At 46.7% G+C, this 15,212-nt stretch overlaps 1 protein-coding gene across 3 annotated transcripts in view; it reads right to left on the reverse strand.

The window, feature by feature from the left end:
- Nucleotides 1-15,212, reverse strand: part of PARP4 (poly(ADP-ribose) polymerase family member 4) — a 1,988,214-nt gene that overhangs the window by 572,347 nt on the left and 1,400,655 nt on the right. The gene's annotated exons all lie outside the window — the stretch shown is intronic.

Below are 15,212 nucleotides of genomic sequence, written 5' to 3' on the forward strand. Positions count from 1 at the left end.
TCTTTGGAAAAGTCAGTAAGGGATATAACCTATTTACCCTCACACCTGTCCGATCACTCGGCAGTACAGTTGGACCTTGAACTCCAGTCCCAATACGTGACAAGGTCATTGACAATCGACAGATCTTTTCTTACTTCTCCTGAGGATATGGACTACTTAAAGGTGGAGACGCAGGAATTCTTTAAAATTAACATTGGTACGGCGACATCTAGTTTAGTATGGGATGCTTTTAAATGCTCTTTGAGAGGGATCATCAAGAATAAAACCTTATATCGTAAGAAACAATACACCCAAGAGGTTACATTGATAGAGGCCAACATACTAAAAGCTCAATCAGATTTAGAAAACTTAAATAACTGTCCAGATCATGTTATACAGACTAAACAGGAGGAGCTTACGAAACTTAAAGGACAAATGGCTTCTCTATTAAATCAGCGTATTTTGCAGAGGTGGGAAGCTAGTAAACTAGCTAATTTTGAATTCGGTGAAGGGGCAGGCAAATTATTAGCCTGGAAGTCCAGAACAGACCAAACACGCAATAACACTGGCTCTATAATATCGGATTCTGGTACAGCATCTTTGGATCTTGAAATAAGGTCAGCTTTCAAAGATTTTTTCCAGGCAATTTATAGAGAGGATAATAACATTACCTCTATTGATGTAGAAAACTGGCTCAACAAAATTACCCTACCGGTACTCTCTAAAGAACAGGCCAACCTATTAGATCACCCAATTACGGTGGAGGAGGTATTATCAGCAATATCAAATACTAAATCTGGTAAGGCAGCAGGCCCAGATGGTCTTCCGGTCGAGATCTATAAATATATTGCACCCGACATTGCCCCTTTTCTTACCATGCTATTTAACCTGATACTGGTAGAAGGAGATCTGCCACCCACATCGTGGAGCAAAGCTTCCATTACGTTAATTTTGAAACCAGGCAAAATAGCTACGGCCTGTGGTTCATATCGCCCAATTTGAGTTCTCAATGCGGACTATAAGATTTTTGCGTCTATACTAGCCAAACGATTGGGACAGGTAGCCTAACCAAAAGGGTTTCATAAAGGGCCGTCAACTTTACGAGTTAATCTATGACCTTATAGGTGCAATAGACATGGCAACTACTTCATCACTGCCCTTGGCCATTCTCACCTTAGACGCAGCCAAGGCCTTCGACAGGGTTAATTGGAAATACCTGTCGGGGGCCTTGGACAAATTTGGGGTGGGCTGAGCTTTTCGTAGAGCGGTGGAACTATTGTACCACGAACCTTCAGCCTCGGTCTTGGTTAATGGTGGACTGTCGGAACCTTTTACTATTACAAGAGGCACCCGGCAGGGTTGTCCGCTTTCGCCCTTACTCTTTGACATCTATATGGAGCCGTTCGCCCAATTGATTCGTGAAGATATTAATATCACTCTATTTAGTCACAGAGATTGGGAAAAAAAAGTATCTCTATACGCTGACGATCTCATGATCCTAACATCTGATATCAAAGCAGCGTTTCCATCAGTTATTAATCTGGCACAAGAATTCGGCAATATTTCTGGCTACGAAATTAATGTCACAAAGACCGAAATTATGACATGGAATATCATTAATACGCTACTTCCAGTACAACCTTGTGATAGTATGAGATATTTGGGTATAAAAATCTTGAAAGATATCAATCAGATCGCCCATACAAATTTTACTCAGGTAGCCAAAGACTGCAAGAACTTAAGGAATTCTTGGAGACATCTTCCATTGACTCTCTTAGGTCGATCACATTTGGTCAAGATGTCCATTTTAGCCAGATTGACCATTATTTTCAATAGCTTACCTCTTTACTTTGAAAAGAAAATGATAGCAAAGATGCAGAGTGACATCACCTCATTTATATGGAGAAACAAGATAGCAAGAATTTCTTGGAATAAATTAAGGCGTCGCAGGGAGAAGGGAGGTTTGGCCAGCCCTGATATTCAAATTTATGCCTGGGCATTTCAGATGACACATGCCCGAATCTTATTTAAAACTCCAGCTGACCAGGGTATCGGCCTTATGTTTTCAACACTACTAAAATGTGAAGGTTTAAATCAGGGGGGCTTTTTGTTTAAGTTTGGAGATCCAAAATGTTTTAAGAAGATTAAGTTGAAGATACTACAGGGCCTAGCAAGAACTTGGTATAATCTTAGAACAACTACCAAAATAGGGTACTATTCAAATGGTTCTCCTATATGGGACCTTCCGGACCCACCTGAGTGGACTAAAGATGCATTGATAAGCCCGCTAAAAGAAGCTGGGATCATAACTTGGGGAGATCTCTTTTTTGAAGGGGAAATGTTCTCCTGGGAACATCTAGCGAGAAAGGTAGGCCCCAATCTATCAAGACTTAAATTCCTCCAGATTTCTAGTTGGGCGACTGCACAAAATTCAGACACCACTCGTCGTCCAAAAGGATTACTGGGAGGCAGCAGTCAACTAGAATCTTCTCTACTTGACAATACCCTAAAAACTAAAGAGGTTTCCCATTTCTAGAACTTAATCCTAGAGGAAATAGACGGAGCATCCACCTTCCAGATCAACTTTGGGGTTCTCTTCTGCCGACATTAAATATGAATGAACTATGGGAGATATCTTTCACTGTGTAATGGGATATTGTCAAACCAGCTTGGCTGCGAAGAAACCACTTTTTTACCCTTCACAGGGCTTACTATTCTCCTCAAAGGTTGTCCAAATTTTCATCCGGTACACCAGTAGCTTGCCCCCGGTGTGGTCTAGTTGCTGACTCTGACGCACATATGTTTTATGATTGCCCACATCTAACGTCTTATTGGCAATCAATAAGCAACAAACTAACATCTTCTACAGGCACCTCTGTGAATATAGACCTAGGCCTGGCAATTCTTGGAGTACAGGATAAAAAACGCACTACAAATAACAATCTTTTGTTTTATTCAATTTTGGTAGCTCGACGTGAGATTTGTAGGCGTTGGAAAGAGGCCTACCCCCCGACATTACAAGATTGGAGCTCCTCTATGCTCTCCATATCGAAACTTGATCTTTCCAGAGGAGGAAAACCAGAAAAAAGAGCTTTCTGGTTGATACTCAACTGGTCTCAATAATTAGAAACTGGGGGTTTTTTTTGTGTTTTTTTTTCCCCCAGTTCCAATGATTAGGAAGCCATGTCGTACTCCTTTCGCTTGTTCATGTCTGTCCTTCATAATTAAGGTCAATTTGTGGTACAAGCAGTGGTGTAATCTGGCTAATGGCAAGTTCCGTCTTAAGAGTACTTAAGGGTCTGTGACAAAGGGTGAAACTGACTTGGCTGTAGGGTCCTGGCACTCCTCCATAATGATTGACCCCTACCAGTCCTGTACTGAGACAGCACATCTATTTTCTCCAGGTCACACTTTTTTCGAGCCCACGGTACTGATGGGCCAGCCATGGCTGAGATGAGGAACAAAAAAAAACAACAAAAAAAAAAGTCGTCGGTTGCATGATATGAACATTGATTTAAAAGGGAGAGAAATATGTTTTCTTGAAATTAATAGCGGACTCTCAGATACCAATTGATATATGTATATATTTGGATGGGAGGTAGCCCATATAGTGTGCTAGTCCGTGAGTGAGCTAATTGTGCTGGGCTGAGTGAGAATTGGAGTGTGTGTTTAAGTGTGTTTTATAAAAAGTGCTTATAAATAATTTGCTACGGTAGGCAGAAAGGGCTGGATCCCTTTCAAGTGTTGGAGAAGCGCTTGAAATTGTTTGGTTTCTGTGAGAACATGATAAAATAAAAAGAACACTTGAAATTGCTTTCCCAGGCAAATTAATGAATTTGGTTCTTTTATGAAAATGCCTGGAATGAGTTTCTTGTTGTCCTGGTTGTTCTTAATTTGTAAAAGGTAACAAATGTAAAAATATGGTGTGATTAGAAGTACTAGAATGTACATTATTTTAATATAGGAAGTGATTTAACCAGAGGGAAAAGTCAGGAAAAAGTAATGTGCGTTTAAATCAAAGGCCGTTCTATGAAAGTTCAAGCCAGTGTGAATTTGTGCTGCACAGACACGCATTTTAAATGTGCACTTGGACAAGTGAAATACAGACTCATGGTCTGACAGGGGGCAGTTTATAGCTTTGAGATAAGAACAGAAGAAAGGGAGACAGAGGTGTATTAGCGTTGAATAAAATGTTTAGCTTGTGAATTCTGTTTCACTCTGACAAGAGGTGGAAGGGTTAAGAAAAAATGTGAGGCTGTTTTCCTTCTCAGACAAGAAAGGTGTCCTGGGAGTGGATGGCACGTTAAAATCTGGTGCAGGAGGAGAAATGAAATACAAAGTCAGTGATGATGCTGTGAAGACTGCAGATTAATTCCTACGGGAGGGGCGATCCCAGTTCCTCGCCCCAGCAGAGACAGCTTCCTTGATAAAGATGTTTGGGAGGCTTGCAAATGCACAGGTTTCCTTAACCTCCCACACCCTTCCCAGGAGGAGACAAAAGTTGGGAGGCGTGCATGGCACTTCGGCCTTGGATGAGATCAGGTGGGAGCTAGGAGGCAGCGGAGTGAGAAAGAAGGCTCTGCTTGTTATATTTGGCAATAGGCCCAGTTAGGGTCCGCTGTAGCCTGAGTAGAGAGGTGCAGCGCTTAAGGGGGGATTGAGAGACAGCACACAGAGAGCAGCTTCTGATAGATTGAATAAATGAAGTAGGAAAAAGGTACATACAGAGAATAGGAGTTAAAAGGTGTCATTTTGCCATCCATGAAATAGATTTGAACATTAGTTGAAGAGATGTGTTTTTGAAGCAATTTGAAAACAAGTTAGTTTTTGTTTTTTAAGAGAGAATTAAATATGTACTCAAGCCATTTATTTTGACCAGCTAGGATGAGTCAGATGTGAAAAAATGAGAGTTTAGAGAACATGAGGAAAATGAACAGACCAGTTTTTTTATTTTGAGTTAACGATCGCTGTTCGTAGGTATAAATTAGACATGTTGGTGAATAATAATTTTTGTTTTACAGGGAGGAATGTTATCTTAGGAAATGAAGGCAGCAATGTTTTTAACTCAGCACAAGCAGTTTGTGTAGAATGGTTTTAAAATGTAGTTACTTTAGAAACGTGACAGTGTATTTTGTGTGTCAGTTCAAGAGAAATGTGTTCTTTATAGTTTTTTTAATGAACAGGGAAAGGAAAAAAGTTTTTTTTAAAGTTACAGATACTTTTGTGGTATTGCCCATTGACAGATACTGGACAAAGTTTATTACAATGAAATACAATTTGATTTCTCAGGTCCTCACGAAAAGTCCAGGGGTAGAGATTGAGAATATAAGATTCCCCAGAATGTGCTGAGGGAGCATGACTGAACCTTTTATTTCCTTACAGATGACAAGGCTAAAGTCTTGGAAACATGATTCAGATTTGGTGTGCATACCTAAATACGGGCACCTAGGAGATAAAGATCATACAAGCAGGTGGGCAGAAAATGAAGGGATTTCCCCTAGATTTAACCAGAATTGTGTCAGAATGCACAAGCCAGACAAGTCCCATAGAAAGTGAAATGCCGGTTGAGGAAAGGAAAGGAAAATTACCGGAGCAGATGAAGTGTCCTGGGTTTCTGCCAATAGGTAAAGGGAGCACATATCCGGGGGGCGCTAGGTGGCGCCGGACCGCAATGGCCGCGCTGATGTAAGGCTCCCGCCGATCCGGGCGGACTTATAAACATAAACCCCATCCTGCCACCTCACATCGATCCACAACTGTCACCATTCAGCAGCAGAGGGTGCACTGGTGCCGCTGTGCAAAATTGGAACTGGCAGTCTGTTTCATGCTGGAGTTACGCGCTGGTGAGCACGGACGCGGAGCATATGCTAAACGTCCTGGAGGGCTATGCCGGCTGAGGGAGAGATGCAAGGCCGCTGTTGCACAGGCCCGCTTGTAGGGCTATCGGAGACACTGCGCAAGGTCCCGGGGCTGGCTGAATTGCCCCAGGGACCGGCCCCCCTGCTGAATAGACCTGCGGAGAGGGATACAGGCTGCACCGCGAAGGCCCTGGCAGATCATTGTATGTGCCTTCCCCAGAGCACGCGAACGGCGACTAGAGACCGTAGGGGACACTTGTGACCCGGCTGAGCAGACGATGAGGAGCGGTGGCGGCGGGAAGTACTGGAGGCTCTGATATTGAGGTGAGGCCCTGGGAAGGACAACGACGGCGTGGGGGAAATCAAGGGGGCGCCCTGAATTGGTGAGGATCACTGGCGCCGAGGATCGCAACCAGAGCCGCCATTTTGAATCAGGGACAGTTACTAGGCCCCTGGAGCTAGCGCAGGCACAAACGGTCACCGATGGGGCTGCATTGAGGTGTGGCTGGCCCTGTTGACACTTGCCCACTGGATACTCCTAATTGCAGCCTGCTGCACCCACACTCATCGGTTCCCTCAGGGTCAGCCCGTTGCAGAGAGCACCCTCCGAGGAGGAGCAGGCCGCCTGTCGACGTTTTGTGAGAGGAGCGGACACATGCACTCACAAGCAGGAATGGACACTGATACAGGTCACCTCGGAACTCGAGACCTGCCAGCGCCCTGCTGCCCGGACACAGTGCCTACCCGAGGCGGACCCCTTCTTCTTGGTCTGCCCTTGATGACCAGTGCTGCCGTCCCGAACCGGCTCCGGACTGCTAGGTAGGACTACGGGGTAGCCTGAGAGACCACACGAGTGAAGGCCGCCCGTGGGGACACTAACGGTGAGCCCTGCGACTGCTTTCCAACGCAGCTGACACTGGCCAGACACAGGCTGCAGACACCAGATCAACATGGGCAGGACGGAACCCAGACAGTCGAAACTAATGTTCGACACACGCAAAACGCCCAGCTCCTCTTCCATGACCCTCCGGAGACCAGAGATGAGGGGTGGAAGGCTCTTCTGGTGGGGATACAGCAGAGCATCACCTCCATTGACTCTAAAATGGACGCCATGAGCAACAGACTGGAAGCTGTCGTGGCGAAGTTGGATAAACATGAAGAGCGGCTAAAGGAGGCGGAACACAGGTTGTCAGAATTGGAAGATGGAGCGGGGACCAGCCGGCAACACATGCTACAAATGGACAAACTGCTAAAGGTCATTGCCGAGAAGAATGAGGAGTTGGTAGCCCGCTCCAGAAGAAACAACGTTTGAATGCTAGGCCTAGCAGAATCTACCAACACTGGGAGGCTGGAAGATTTTATGGAACGCCTGCTTGCTGAGCTGTTTGGGAAAGACTCCTTTTCTGTGCACATGGTCATCGAAAGGGTCCATAGATCATTGGCGACACGTCCCCTCCCCCCGGTGATTATGCAGTTCTTGAATTACCGTGACAGGGACACAGTACTACGACTGGAGCGATAAAAAGGTGAAGTGCGGTATGAGAACACCACCCTATCCTTTTATCCCTACTTCACTCAAACTGTGCAGGAAGCCCGTTGCAAATTCATAGCGGTGAAGAAAAAGCTACAATCCTAGGGCATTCAGAACGCTATGCTATACCCCGCAAGGCTACGGATTCAACATTGGGGGACACCGCATATCTTCAACACACCACAACAGGCGGAGGAGTATCTTAAGCGAGACAGGCGATTGACTTCCCGGGAGGAGGTTGCGCGGCGACTCTCACGATCCCACTCACCACTATCGGACCCAGCTTGACACCGCAGGCCTGCATAGGAAATGCTTCCGGCGGCACTGCCATTGTGCTTTTTCTGGACGCTCTGCAGATTGGTGATGTATAAACTCAGATGACGACATGTTGGCATAATTGGCCACCCGGTCACTCGCCTCCATCCCGTCAGACCGACCCCTGAGGCTCAGGTGGTTGCGGATGGGTGTGATAGAGGGCTGTGTGGCTATGGCGAGAGTCCCTAGTGGCCCCCAATCGAGGGCATTCCCCCGTTTCTTGTTGGATGGTTAGACGGTTGGGAGCGCAGAAGCTCTTTGTTGGGGCGGTTGACTGGGGGGGTAGGGTTGTTTCTTCCTGGCGAGTTAGGGTAGCCGGTGTGGGTGATGGGGGGTGGGATGGGGGGGCACAGTGAGTTGAGATTTATCCATGCGAGACTGAGAGGTGAATGCGACCAAGAAAATACACAGTGTATGATAGTCATGACTGACGACCACAATGATAGAACAGACCTTTGCATCATCTCCTGGAATGTGAGGGGATTGAATGACCCCAGGAAGCGTAGGCAGGTATTAGGGTATTTGGACCGTCATCATGTCCACGTGGCTCTGCTGCAGGAGACCCATCTCTCACAGGGAAGCGCGCCCAGGTTCGCATCACGATGGGCTTCACATAGCTGCTTCGCATCCTACTCAAGTTACTCTAGAGGAGTGGCCATACTTATCAAGCGAGGCGTTAGATTTGTTGAGGGTGGGATGGATATTGACCCTGAAGGGTGGTACTGTTTGCTGTGGGGCAGGCTGCACGCACACAATGTTTTGTTTGCGAATTATTCTGGGCCAAAAGTCGATGATGTTCATCATATGCTTACACTATGGGGCAAACTACACACGCTTGGAAACAGATATGTTCTTTGGGGGGAGACTTCAACACCGTAGTGGACCCCAGCCTAGATCGATCACATGCCACTGCGGCACATTACACCAACTCTCAACGCACCTTGCAAGACACCGTAGCTTCTGACAACTTGCTAGACGCTTGGCGCTACTTGCACCCTACACTGATGGAAGGGACACACTATTCAGGGATGCACAATACCTGGGCCAGATTGGTTTATGTGTTCATGTCGAGGGGCATGGCACACTGGGTTGGTAAGGCAGCTCACATGGCTAGAACATTCTCTGATCACTCCCCAGTGTTAGTTACCGTACGGCCCCCGGTGGAACTGACCCTCTATATTAACTGGAGGCTCAACCCCCTACACTTACAGGACGCTGTCTTTAAGGCAGAGATGGAGCAGGAGATTACTGAATTCTTCCCCAGAAATACAGGCTCCGTAGTCAGTTTGACAACAGTATGGGAGGCATTTAAAGTTACCGTGCGAGGTTGGTGTATCTCCAAGGGAGGGGGCAAACTGAAGGATCTCCAACGGGACTTGAACAAACTGGAGAACGAGCTGAGGGGGTTGGAGCGGGAGATACTGGGGGTGGGACGAGCCAGGTGTCCTAAAAGCTAGCTTGCGTGAGAAAATGACGGCGAACAAGGAGGTTGCTGAGAGGGAATGTAAATTCCGGGGGAAACACTGTGTGGCTCAAGTAAATGGAGAGGGCGATGGGCCTGAGAAGTCCCTTGCGGGAGCAGTGAGATCCCCTAGAATTCGTAACTATGTGTTCTGGACTCATCTACGTACACTTTGGATGATCTTGTTCATCTCTCGGATGTTCACTTTTGGGGGTCTCTAGAGGGGTATACTTGGGGGGAGGGAGGGGGAAGGGGGGGTGTTTCTTTGGAGTAATGTATACATGCATCTGTGATTACTACCGCAAATCCCCATGTGTTGAATTGTATGTCATCCACCGTAATACGATAAAAGTCTACAAATAAATAAAAATTAAAAAAAAGGGAGCACGTATCCAGCAGTGAGTGGAAAAATAGTCAGGATAATGCCCCAGCCCTTCTTGCTGTGCAGGGAAAAAGAGAGTTTCATTCTCATACCAAGGATTCAGAGAATAAAGCATGGGTAGAATTCTCAGACAATTCTCCAGAGCTAGAGGAGAGCTGTGCTGTGCAGTTTTTTTTGCAAGAAGAGTGATGCTTTTTTCTTTTTTCAGATCATCATATGCAGCGCCTTAGTGTGCATGTTGCCTTGGTCCCCGTTTGAGTGGGATTTTTCCCCTCCCCATCCCGTCCCCTCCCTCCCCCAAGCCTGGTGGAGCTGCCAAGCCGGACGGTGGAAGGTGATGTCCTGTAGCTGAGGGAAGCTGAAGTCCTGTGGCTGAATGGACCGGATGGGGTCCTTCTTTGCCAGGCAACCTGAACTGATGTGTTGGAGATGGAGATGACGCGACTAGCGAGAAGGCTGTGTGCCTTTCACAGTTGGTTTTCAGGTGTATAGTGAGCAGCAGAATGTACTACACTTGGGGTTGTTTTAGTGACATGTGAGAAAACAAAATGCAAGAGCTGTGTGTCTTTCACACAGAAGAACTGTTGATTTGAACACGGAAGATGGTGAACAACTGAGATGTTGTGCTGCAATTTGAGCAGATATTTTCTGAACTAGAGACTGCACAGGGAGAAACATTTTGATGCTTTTAATTATGACATTTAGTTTTAGATGGTTTGCTCTCAATTGGGTCAGCTCCTACCTTTATACAACTAAAGGGGGCTGGTTTAGTTTCTAGGTCCCTCCTGTGGGTGGGACCAGGAAGGGGGTGGTTACACCCCCTCTCCTTTGTTCAGTTTCACACCAGAACTGGGCCTGGAGTGCCCCAGCAACCGGTTTGAACTGGGTTATGCATGAAGCACCTAGTGTGCCTCAGGCAGTGTCTCAATCTATTCAGCCCTCCCTGCCCAAATACACATCCTCCTGTCTGGGGTGGTGCTCGCACATGTAGGTGCAGGCTCCAAAAGAGAACTTTGCCCCCCACCCCCCCCCCCCCCTTCCTTGCCCTGTCCTGATGAAGACCCGCCCTTGAGGAATCCAGCTACCCAGTTCTCCTTTTGGGTTGAAACGTAGACAATTCTCTTTTGGAGCCTGCACCTACATGTTCCTGCCCCCCCTCCTTTCTTCCCCCTCCTTTCTTCCCCATGTCGTTTGTACAAATCAAGGAATACGGAGGACTATCCAACCACGTGCCAGCAAGAAAGAGTTACATTTTTTGCGAGCTATTAAGTTAGGACAGGCTCACTTGTGTTTTTTCATATCAATAATCTTATTTTCTTTCACAGATCTTCTTGATCATTCACATGAGCACTTACTTTCACTCTTTTCTGTGCACACTAACTGATAGTGAAACCCCATTTGTAAATATTTGTATTTTATATTTGTGTTTTTCAAAAAATATATTAAAGAAGAAAGACTCTTGGACTTTGGTTAGACAGATTGGTTTTAAGTGTGTTTTCCTGTACCAATCGATAATTTGGGCTAATATATATCTAACATGTTCTGTTCTATATTAACTACAGTGGATTGAATCTAATGATGACCAAAGAAATCAATTTAAGTATATCACTATTTTGTGCATATTGAATGAATGTCTAGGACCAACTGTTGACTATAATAGCTTTTCTAAAGCTGCACACTGCAACAAGGTACAAGTCAGGCTTAATACAATGAGTTGTTTGATATTTTGGAGTACCCACTTTGGCCACACCATTCAGGAGTTAGCACATTTGTGGGGTCAGCGTGTAACCCCGTACTTGCTAATCGGGTGACCAAGCCTTTTTGCAGTAAAAACAGCAGTTTTGCATGTTTTACTGTCAGGACATGTAAAGTACATGTCCTGCCTGTGTCATATGTTGCACCGTGCCTTTGAGGCTCGGTAGGCCTGCCAGAGGGGTGACTTATACTCAAGTCCAGGGATAGTGATGGCTTTGCTCTTGCTTTCAATGGCAAAGTCGGGCTAGCAGTACACCACTGCTCTACCAGTCTGCAGAGGTGGACAGGGGGACCAGTTTAACCTGAGAGACCTCAATGGTGGCACAAACAGTGCTTCAAGCCCTGGGGTACACCTCTAACTTAGAATCTCTCAGTATCAGGATACCATTTACTAGGGACCTTCAGGCAAATCAACCATTTTTCCAATCGAGTGCAGCCAATGCGACATACACTTTAGGGTTAGGGCACTGACACTGAGGTCTGGTTAGCAGGCCTCAGTGCACTCTCAGATTAAAAAACCAGCAGCATCAGTTGAAAATCTTGAGGGTGATCATACTAAAGTCATTTCCTCACAGAACTCCACTGAGTTGAGTAACAATACACATCGTTTATGTGACAAAAGTACCAAAAGAATCATTAGCATTAAGACAAGCTCTTCAAATACCCCTGTTAAGTATGTTGATCTATCCGAGACCGGAAGTCCATGCAGTTCACTAAGGAGAACCTACAATGAAGCCACAGCAATAGCCAAGTGCAGGGGAGAGCTTGCTGAGCAGGTGAGAGAGACGGGAGTAACGTGGGGTAGGATTAAGTCCTGTGGCGTTGTGAAGAGAAAGCTGTGGAGTGCTATGGGCTCATTAAAAGCACAGTTAGATGCCACTCTGTTTCTGCCAAGGCGTTCTGAATGTACTTATTTATAAGAAATGTATGCGCAGTTTTTCAATAAAAAGATAATCTCATCAAAACAAGTATAATGCTACAGGCATTTATATATCCTGAGATCATGTGTTGACCAATGACTACATGTTGCTGTAACTAAATTTTGTGAGCACGGTTTTATCTTGTGTCTGTCTGACCCTGCCTTTAAGCTGCGAACGAAGGCAGGCCTCAGGTTACTTGCGCACACACTGAGTTGTTTATGTTTCTCACCTCACTGAGCAAGAGAGATAAGCTGCTAGAGAACAGACCAAGTGGGAGACGTACAGTGTTCAAGGATGAGAAAGTGAAGAATCCTGCCGCAGCTCTCATCGGAGCCTGGCTAGCTCCATTGAGTGACCTTGACGCAGAGAGTGTAGCCAGCACCTACAATGCAGATGAGGGGAGGTGGACTTCTAGAAGCCTCTTTCTGTGTTATTAAAGGGTATAAAGATGGAGACCTCCTGGTGCTTTAACAGGAATTCTTCTAGGAGTGGACGCACTGCCTAGAGCCCTTTCCCAGCTGAGAGCTCCTGCTGAGACTGTCCACGGGTTACCCAGTCGTGGTGGCAGGATGATGCAATACAGACAGACGGTGAAGTATTCAAAGTTTTATTTGCTAATTTTTTGTGTACATGCAGTTATATTTTTATGCATTTATTCTTGTGTATATACATTCACTTATATGCATTTATTTTACTTGTGCATTATAGCCATTTGATATATGGGAACTTGCTGCAATACATATTCCCCTTTTTTGGCAAATGAGTGTTGGGCTTTTGTATATGTTGTATTTTGGTACTCTAAAGTGTGTAGAGTCCTATTTTGAAGAATGTTCACATCCTGGTATTTTGAAGTCTTTCTCAGGTGTTCTGAAAAGAAAAGCAAGACAACAAGGCAGGTCATCTAATAAACTCTTGTTCTTGTATCAATTTTTGGGTGGCATTCTCGGACAAGTTACTTACCTTCAGAAATGCCTTATCTGGCCAAGATATAATCTAGCTTCAGATTCCTTACCTTAGGATATCCCCTGTGTCAGGCTAGATCTGGAAGTCTTTTGCTCAAGCAAGACCCGTGGGCGCTGGTAGGTGGCGTCGGTTGGCTCTGTGTGACGTCATCATCCATGCCGGAACTGACGTCCACATCACCTATATAGGCGCCACCTCTGTGCGCTGATGTCAGTTACTTTTTACAACTTTCCATGCCAGGAGCTCGGACCAAGAAGTACACTGACAGTAGTGTGTTTAGAAAAACGAGGGCACAGAAAAGGTTCCGCCCTGACCCTGAAAACCTGTCTGCAGTGCGAGCAGGATGGGTGGGTTGATACGGAATCTGTGGCTAGATTATGCCTCTATCAGATAAGGCGTTAACAAAGGTAAGTAACTTGTCTATCTGATAGATCCAGCAACGAATGGCGAACTTGGCCACATCTCTCCCACCTGACACTGCTTGAGCGAGAAAGGCCTGGTTCCCTTACAGGATCAGTGGCAGCACTTGCACAACTGTTTACCACAAGGAGTGGGTGAAATGGCCCAATAGGCATGCAGTGTTCACTGACTGCAATACAAGGCTTGCGGAAGAGAAAAATGTTCTTATCCCAATTATCCAGCTTCTTGGATTCCCTGTCCGGGGGTGCGGAAGGGAACATGCCTTGTGAGGTAGAGGCTTGGACCACCATGCTCTTGGGGTTGGGGTGGTTGGTGAGGAATTTCGGGTTGCCCCGAGCAGGGCTGTGGCGGTAGGCGATTGTCCAATTCACATGAGCCCCTGTGATGGTCGTGGACTTGGTTCCCAAAATAACATCAGTCAAGGCATTCTTGAAGGCAGGAGGGGTTCCGGGGAGGAGACACCTAGCTGCAGAACCTCTGTCAAGATGTTCGTCTTGACTTCCACCGAAGGGAGCTGAAGGTCCAGGACTTTGGCTGCCGACGTCACCACCACAGCATATGAAGCTCCCTTCTCCGAAGTCACAGTAGGATGAGAAAGCAGGTCAGAATCTGGTGAGGTATCCTACCTGCTCGCCTCACCCAATTCCTCATACCAGTCCATTTCATGCACAGCCTGGTCTTTTAAAAGGTCCAGCGATCACTCCCAATCCTCCTCTATTCCTAGCCCCTCAAAATAAGGCTGAGGAATCAACCTAGGACCCAAGTGTGACGTCGGCGCAGATCCGGCTCTGTTCGTCTGGGATCAGAATGGGACTGGTGCAGCCGGGGGGGCGCTGACAGCATCTGGAGTCTCGGTGCGAGGGTGGTGCAGGGGAAAGTTGCAGGGGCAAGACTGGCACCGGACCGGATCTGCCACCGGATCCATTAGGAGGCATCAGCGCCAGGGACCAAGCCGCCGGCACAGAACCTGATGGAGCGCCCTCTGAGCCTCTGGGGTCTGCAGGCATGCTTGGATGGTCAGGTCATCCAAACATGAGGCACATGGCGTCATAGAATTGTTTAAGTTGGGGAGGTCGCTCCAGCTCCTGGAGAAGCAGGAAAGCACGAAGCTGACCGAAGTCCAGGTTCTGCAGAAGGAGGCCTAGTGCGTAGAGACTCCTCCGTCACATCGACCCACCGAGCACACTTCAACTTCTTGTGCTTCTTATGCCTCTTACATGATCGACTTGATGACTTTAAGCAGGGATGGGGACAGAGTGGTTCCAGGAGCTTAAGGTACGGCTCCCTCAAAATCTTCGGCGCCTTGGCCTGGTAGTCGGAGCACAACTTCGAGACATAGTCGCACGCCAGGCACCAGAGGAAAGTGTGGATCCATCACCAACATGGCATGATTGCAGGCGCCGAACGGTTTGAATCCAGAAGTCTTCTTCAACATTGTGGAAAAACCATACACACCAAAAATCGAAAAAAGCCCGTCAAAAATGGACAAAGGGTAGCTCTCTTCACGGATCTGTGCTAGCTGGCGTGGAGAGGCAAGAACTGACACCAGTGCGCCGAGGTGGTGCCTATATAGGCGACGCAGTTGTCACTTTGAGCGAGGACGTCACGCAGAGCCCACCAACGCCAC

This window comes from Lissotriton vulgaris, chromosome 8, assembly GCF_964263255.1.
Source record: "Lissotriton vulgaris chromosome 8, aLisVul1.2, whole genome shotgun sequence".
Taxonomy (NCBI): domain Eukaryota; kingdom Metazoa; phylum Chordata; class Amphibia; order Caudata; family Salamandridae; genus Lissotriton; species Lissotriton vulgaris.